Source organism: Protomyctophum bolini (genome assembly GCF_963924005.1).
Source record: "Protomyctophum bolini genome assembly, chromosome: 22".
Taxonomy (NCBI): domain Eukaryota; kingdom Metazoa; phylum Chordata; class Actinopteri; order Myctophiformes; family Myctophidae; genus Protomyctophum; species Protomyctophum bolini.
Window position 1 is genome coordinate 5,229,575 of NC_137883.1, and position 6,215 is coordinate 5,235,789.

The window sequence follows — 6,215 nt, forward strand, 5'->3', positions numbered from 1 at the left end:
GGTGGAATTGGTGACCTGCTGAAATATGTGACAATCGTGTACACTGTACAGTACTGTAGTGACTGACTACTACTACTAGTGGGTGGGTGTAGATCACATAATAACGTCAGTGTCCTAATGTAAATCGTTTGTTTATTAGCAGAGTTCAGCGTAGCGGTATTTTGTAAGTTAATATGTGATGTTCACAAGATGGTCACAGATTTTGGCAGGTCACCAATTTCACCATGACACCGCCATGCTGGAGCGATCGAGTGTGAGTGAGGGCGAGTGGACAATATTTAGGGTATTGGAATTTGGCTGTCATCTCAGCGGCTCAGCTCCTATATCACCGCCAGGCAGCTATACGCTCCTGAAGCACACGACTCACACCGAATTCATCATTCCACAAATTAAATTAAATTCCGGGTTGGCTATATGGCCATCTCTATAGCTCCAATCATCACCCACATAGTGTAAACCTCTCCATCAAACAGGGACAGGTCCCCCAAGATTTCAGACTGGCCAAAGTAACCCCCCTGTACAAGAAAGGGAGTAAATTAGACCCCGTCACCCCGGCAACTACCGCCCTATATTTCTATTCATCTCCATCTCGAAAGTGATGGAAAAAATTGTCTATGAACAGGTTGAAGAGTGTTGCCACAAATAAATTCATGTACGAGTTCCAATCTGGTTTCAGACAGAACATCCCACTCCACTGACAGCATACTAGGGCCTTTACTATTCCTAATATAATTTATGTAAACGACATGACTTGTGACTGCAACTTGTTCCTGTTCGCAGATGACTCAGCACTGCTGGTCTCGGACAGGAACAAACTGCAGGTTGAAAAGGCCCTCAGCTCTGAACTCGGAAGAATCTGCACCTGGCTCGCTGATAACAAACTATCTTTACACCTGGGAAAAACGGAATCAATTCTCTTTGGATCTAATAGTAATCTCAGCAAGGCAGATGGCTTCCTGGACTGGTTAGAGTGGGACAATATTATCACACAAAAAGATGAAATTACCTACCTAGGTTCCATCCTGGAGCCCTCATACAAGGTTTCTTCGACTATGCATGCACCTCTTGGTACCACAGCACCTCAAAGGCCATTAAAACAAGGCTCCAGACCTCCCAAAACAAACTTGTCAGGCTCCTACTTGGCCTCACCCCCCTTAACCTACTTTGACAGGCTATAATGGCTTAGGGTCGAAGACAGAGTACAGCATCTTGCAATGGGTCTGGTCCACAAGATTCAATACACCACCAAGAAACCCATGTACCTGTCCAAATACTTCCTTAATGTTAACGAAGTCTACACCCACAACACCAGAGGGAGTGCAACAAACCATGTTCAACCCAGATTCCTCACAAACAAGGGACTAAGTTATTTTCGTTCCTATGCCACCAAAATGTGGAACGCCCTATCAACAGTCATTAAGGCATGCAAATCCCTTGACTCCTTCAAATCCGCTCTCAAAGGGCACCTACGGACGGCTGCAATTCGAATCTGGCCCCCGTAAAATTTTAATCGCCACCCCACCCACCCCTTTTCCCCTCACTGTATATCTTTCTTTTCCCTTTTTACCGATCCTTTATGATGAATTCCCGTTCTGCTCTTTGGCTTTATAGAAGTGTATATTTGTACGTCTCTAAATGTTTTGATGAATTGAACAAGGTGGACCCTCTTGTAAACAAGTGTAATGCTTTATTGAGTCGTCCACTGTACAGTTAACAGTCTTTGTATTGAGTTGTGCTTGAATTGTACTGTAATTCTGCAAACTGTTAATAAATATTTCAATCAATCAATCAATGGCTATACCCAGGCCAGTGAAATTTGGACTGCAGTCATAGCCATTTGGAATGGAATAAGAAAAATCTGATTTGATTGAAGTATTTATTAACAGTTTGCAGAATTACAGTACATTTCAAGCACAACTCAATACAAAAAACTGTGAGTGGACGACCCAATAAAGCATTTCACTTAAAAAGGTTAAAAACGAGGAGCGGGTGGATGACAATCAAGGTACTTTATTTAGCTTGGCTGTTTTTAACTTTTCTAAATAAAGTACCTCGATTACCAAGTACCAAAAGAAACAAAGACAGTCCTCTGCCATGGCCTGCTGACAGAAGAGAGACGGCAGACTGCATTGTGCAGTTACACACTGCTGGCTGCAATGTGACGCCAACTCAGCTTTATTTATTTTTAAAATAATAATATTTGATTGGATTTCATGAGTTTTCACATGAAGATGTTTCATGAACGTATATAAAAGTAGAACAGACTAAGAAAGGCATGAATTAAAATCACGATACAATAAAATTAAAAACACAACTCGAGGTTTCTACTATGGCAAAGGAGAATCATCCGTGACAATGTGCCAAAGAGCTCTGTGTGGCACACGGCCTTGACCTTGAGAAGGAGGTAGAGAACAAGAAGCTCGTTGCATTCACGAGACAGGTGGATCTATGGAGAGAAGAAGAGTAGCAGCCCATGGCTGAAGTCTGTGTTGCCAAAGTGGAAGATAATGAAGGGGGAAAAAAATCACTGCCTCCGCGCCAACTGTACTTGCCGTATCTAGTGCACCACCCCCAAACCGAAGCACCACCCCTCGCCACTCGGACATGGTTGGGGAGTTGGTGGGTGGTCGCTGTTGTCCTGTCTCCCAACACACCTACCTGCACCAGGGCCCGTTGAAGAGGCCGAGGAGGTTGAGAGTGAGGAGGAGAAGGTTGATGATGCACAGTCACAGAGGAGGAGGGTGGAGTCATGATATGAATGTGATTATTCAGAAACCAGTGACACAAAATGCTCTCATTCATGCAGATTGATATATGGTTTGGGTCTGTAAAAATGACAAACCCCCAAATAATAAATCAATTATTTCCTCTTCAAAAAAGTCAAGTTTTCCACTATACTGGATGGCTGCCATCTTGAATTTCTGGGTCAAAACAAGGTCTTATGATTAAAGTGGTGTCATATTTTGGAATCCTCATGGTTGACTTGTATATAGGCCTATGACAAAAGTGCCTTCGTTCGTGGTTCTAGGTCATCTAGCTGGTTCATTTTCAGAGATGGTGCCGGGGCGTCATTTTGAAATTGGCCCTCTTATAGCAAAAAATGCTGGGTTTTTTGCGAGGGACATGGGGGCTAAATCTTTTATAAAAGGTCCCATAGAGGTCAAATCAATCATCAAAACATCCTTGCCAGAGGACGGTCACAGAACCTCAGTTCGTGACTCTACTAAATCTATTCTATTCGTGACGATGATGTGACTGTGATTCATGTAATATAGCACACGGAATCCATGGTAATCCTGCTGGCAAAGACAACGGTAATTTGGGCTTGCACAGGCAGCGAGAGAGAAAAAACTCTTATTGGCTTTCCAAACGTCGTTTGGTCGCATTCCCGGTTGTTCATGTCGTAAAATCAGGGCGATTGGATATTTAAGGGCGTGTAAATGGCGGTCGGTTTCAGCCATGAGATTTATCAAAGGACAGACCAAATGTGTACGCTATAGGATCGGCTGTATATACGAATAGGATTGCTTGCGTAAGGTAACCCCTGGGCTAAAAAAAATAAGATTGTTTGTACACACAAAAAAATGTGTTTAAGAAAAAAAGCGGCCTCCTGGTGGCATCCGGGGAGTGTGTGTGTGTGTGCACAGTTTCGCTGCAATCATATCAATGGTGCCGGAGATTAGCTGTTCACAGACGGGGGCTGACACACAAACAAAGACGCCTTCGGCCTTCTTTTGCACTTTAAGTTTACTATATAGGCCAGGCCGCCGAAGGCCATGAATTATGTTTTCGCCCCCTGTATGTCCGTCCATATGTGCCTGTCTGACCAAAGTGCATAATGTCTCAAAGTATATTAGAGAGAAGAAAAATATATAGAACAAATGCCGGCTCAGAAAGAATGAAAGAAATAATGTTAATGGGTATAGTGATATTGGCCACCACAGTCAAAACTGGGGTTCAGAACTGAGCGGTTTAGTGTGTTCCCCTAGATGTGTTACACCATTACTAATAGGCCAGGCAGCGGAATTGGACCAGAAATTGTTTTCGTCCCTGTCTGTCCTTGTGGTGTCTGTCAGCGAGCAGCTAATGAGACCAAAAAGCAAAGAAAGTGCATAAGTCTCAAAGTCTATTAGAGGGAAAAAATGAATAGAGAACAAATGCCCCCTAAATTCTAAGAAATGCCCCCCTAAATCTTCAAGAAAGAAAGAAAGAAAGAAAATCAAGTCAAAACTGGAACTGAGAGGTTTTAGTGTGTTACGCCATCCTGTTGAAACTCAGTCAGGATTGCAGAAGACACGTGGTTGTCTGCACACTGAAATGGGTTTTTTACGGTAATGGCTTAAATTTCATCGCACAGCATTATGCACTCCTGTAACGTTCGGCAGCAAACAGCGAGGAGTCTTGACTCTTGATAGGATCTTAAACAACTGCATTAGTGCTGCCTTATAGGCACGAGGGAAAATAGGAACCTTATAGAACAGAGGTGTTGTCACGTGGAGTGGAGGCTGAATGTTATCTGCATAGTTAGAGAGCTATGTGTGTGGCTGGCTGGCTGCCTGGGTCTGAGCACGAAAACAGCATGGTTGTTTTTCACCACCCAACACACGCACACAAACACAGACACACGCACATATTAACTGTATGTATGATGATTTCGGGTGTGCCAGTACATACAGTGACAGTACAGTACAGTACAGTAGAGGGTACAGTAGAGGGACCCCAACACGGTATACAGTAGAGGGTACAGTAGAGGGACCCCAACACGGTAACTGTCGTTTCTCAACCGTTTCGGACGCGGGGCGGCATGCCGGAACCGGCCCGCCCCCCCGGGCGCGTTCCTGGGGGTCTGGATGTTCCGGGGACCCCAACATGGTAACTCTGTCATTTCTCTACGGTTTCGGACGTGGGGCGGCTCGCCAGAAACCGGCCCGGCGCCCTGGGTGCGTTCCTGTGGGTCTGGAACTTCCCCGGGGTCTCCTCCCAGTGGGACGTGCCTCAATGACCTCCATAGGGAGACGCCCGAGAGGCATCCTATAACCAGATATACCCGAACCGCCTAAGCTGGCTCCTTTCCAGGCGAAGAAGCAGCGGCTCTACTTCGAGACTCTCCCGCGTGACTGAACTTCTCACCCTATCTCTAAGGGAGATGTCAGCCCCCCGCCGAAGAAAACTCATTTCGGCCGCTTGTATGACCACGCTTCATGACCATAGGTGAGGGTAGGAACGAAGATTGCTCGGTAGACAGAGAGCTTTTTTTTTCCCAGAGAGCTTTTGGCCCCAAAACAATGAAATTAATAAATAAAAAAAATCGGGGAGAAGGAGGGAGAGGTGAGGGAGGTTAAGAAGGGTTCCTTGCCCATGTGGGACCCCTATTCAGGGGAAGCAGAACTGAGGACAGCGTGTTCAATCAGATGAAAAGTGTTTACTATAAACTCCGGGTATAGCTTATATATTATATTTCATATCACACAACATTATGCAATTCTGTAACTTTCACCAGTAGGCCTAATAGAAAAAAATGTATAAAATGGTAAATGGTGCATTTATATAGCGGCTTTATCCAAGGCGCTTTACATAGATTGTGCATTACATTCACCCATTCACACACACACATTCATACACCGATTGTGGCGGAATTAAGCCAGTATACCAACCAGCACATCGGGAGCAATTTGGGGTTCAGTGTCTTGCCCAAGGACACTTCGACGTGTAGACAGGAGCCGGGATTCGAACCCGCCGACCCATGGATCATTGGACGACCTGCTCTACCTCTTGAGCCACAGTCAACCCATCGTACAATAATACAATTGATAACATAAGTCACACCTGTATGAAGTGAGGGGTACTCTTATCATCGTACATCATCCATGCATTGCCAATGGGAATTTAATCTTCGCGTAAGACAACAATTGCCGATTTGCTCGTCCCACATATGATGTCAATTCTCCATTCATTGTCAATGCGAATTTAATGTTTCAGCTAATGTGGTAAAATCTACAGCTGAATATAGGAGGGTCCCCTCAATAAATTAAGAAAAAAAATACTAACAAAACATATTCTGGTAATGACCCTCAAATCCAACGTAGGCTATATGTATCACATAACCTTAGCGGTAGCTCTGGTCCATCGCTTAAGGGGAACTTCTCCTTAAGGGGAAGGCCTTATAAGGCTATGGGACCAGAGCTTTAGTATTGCAGTATTTATGTAAACATTGT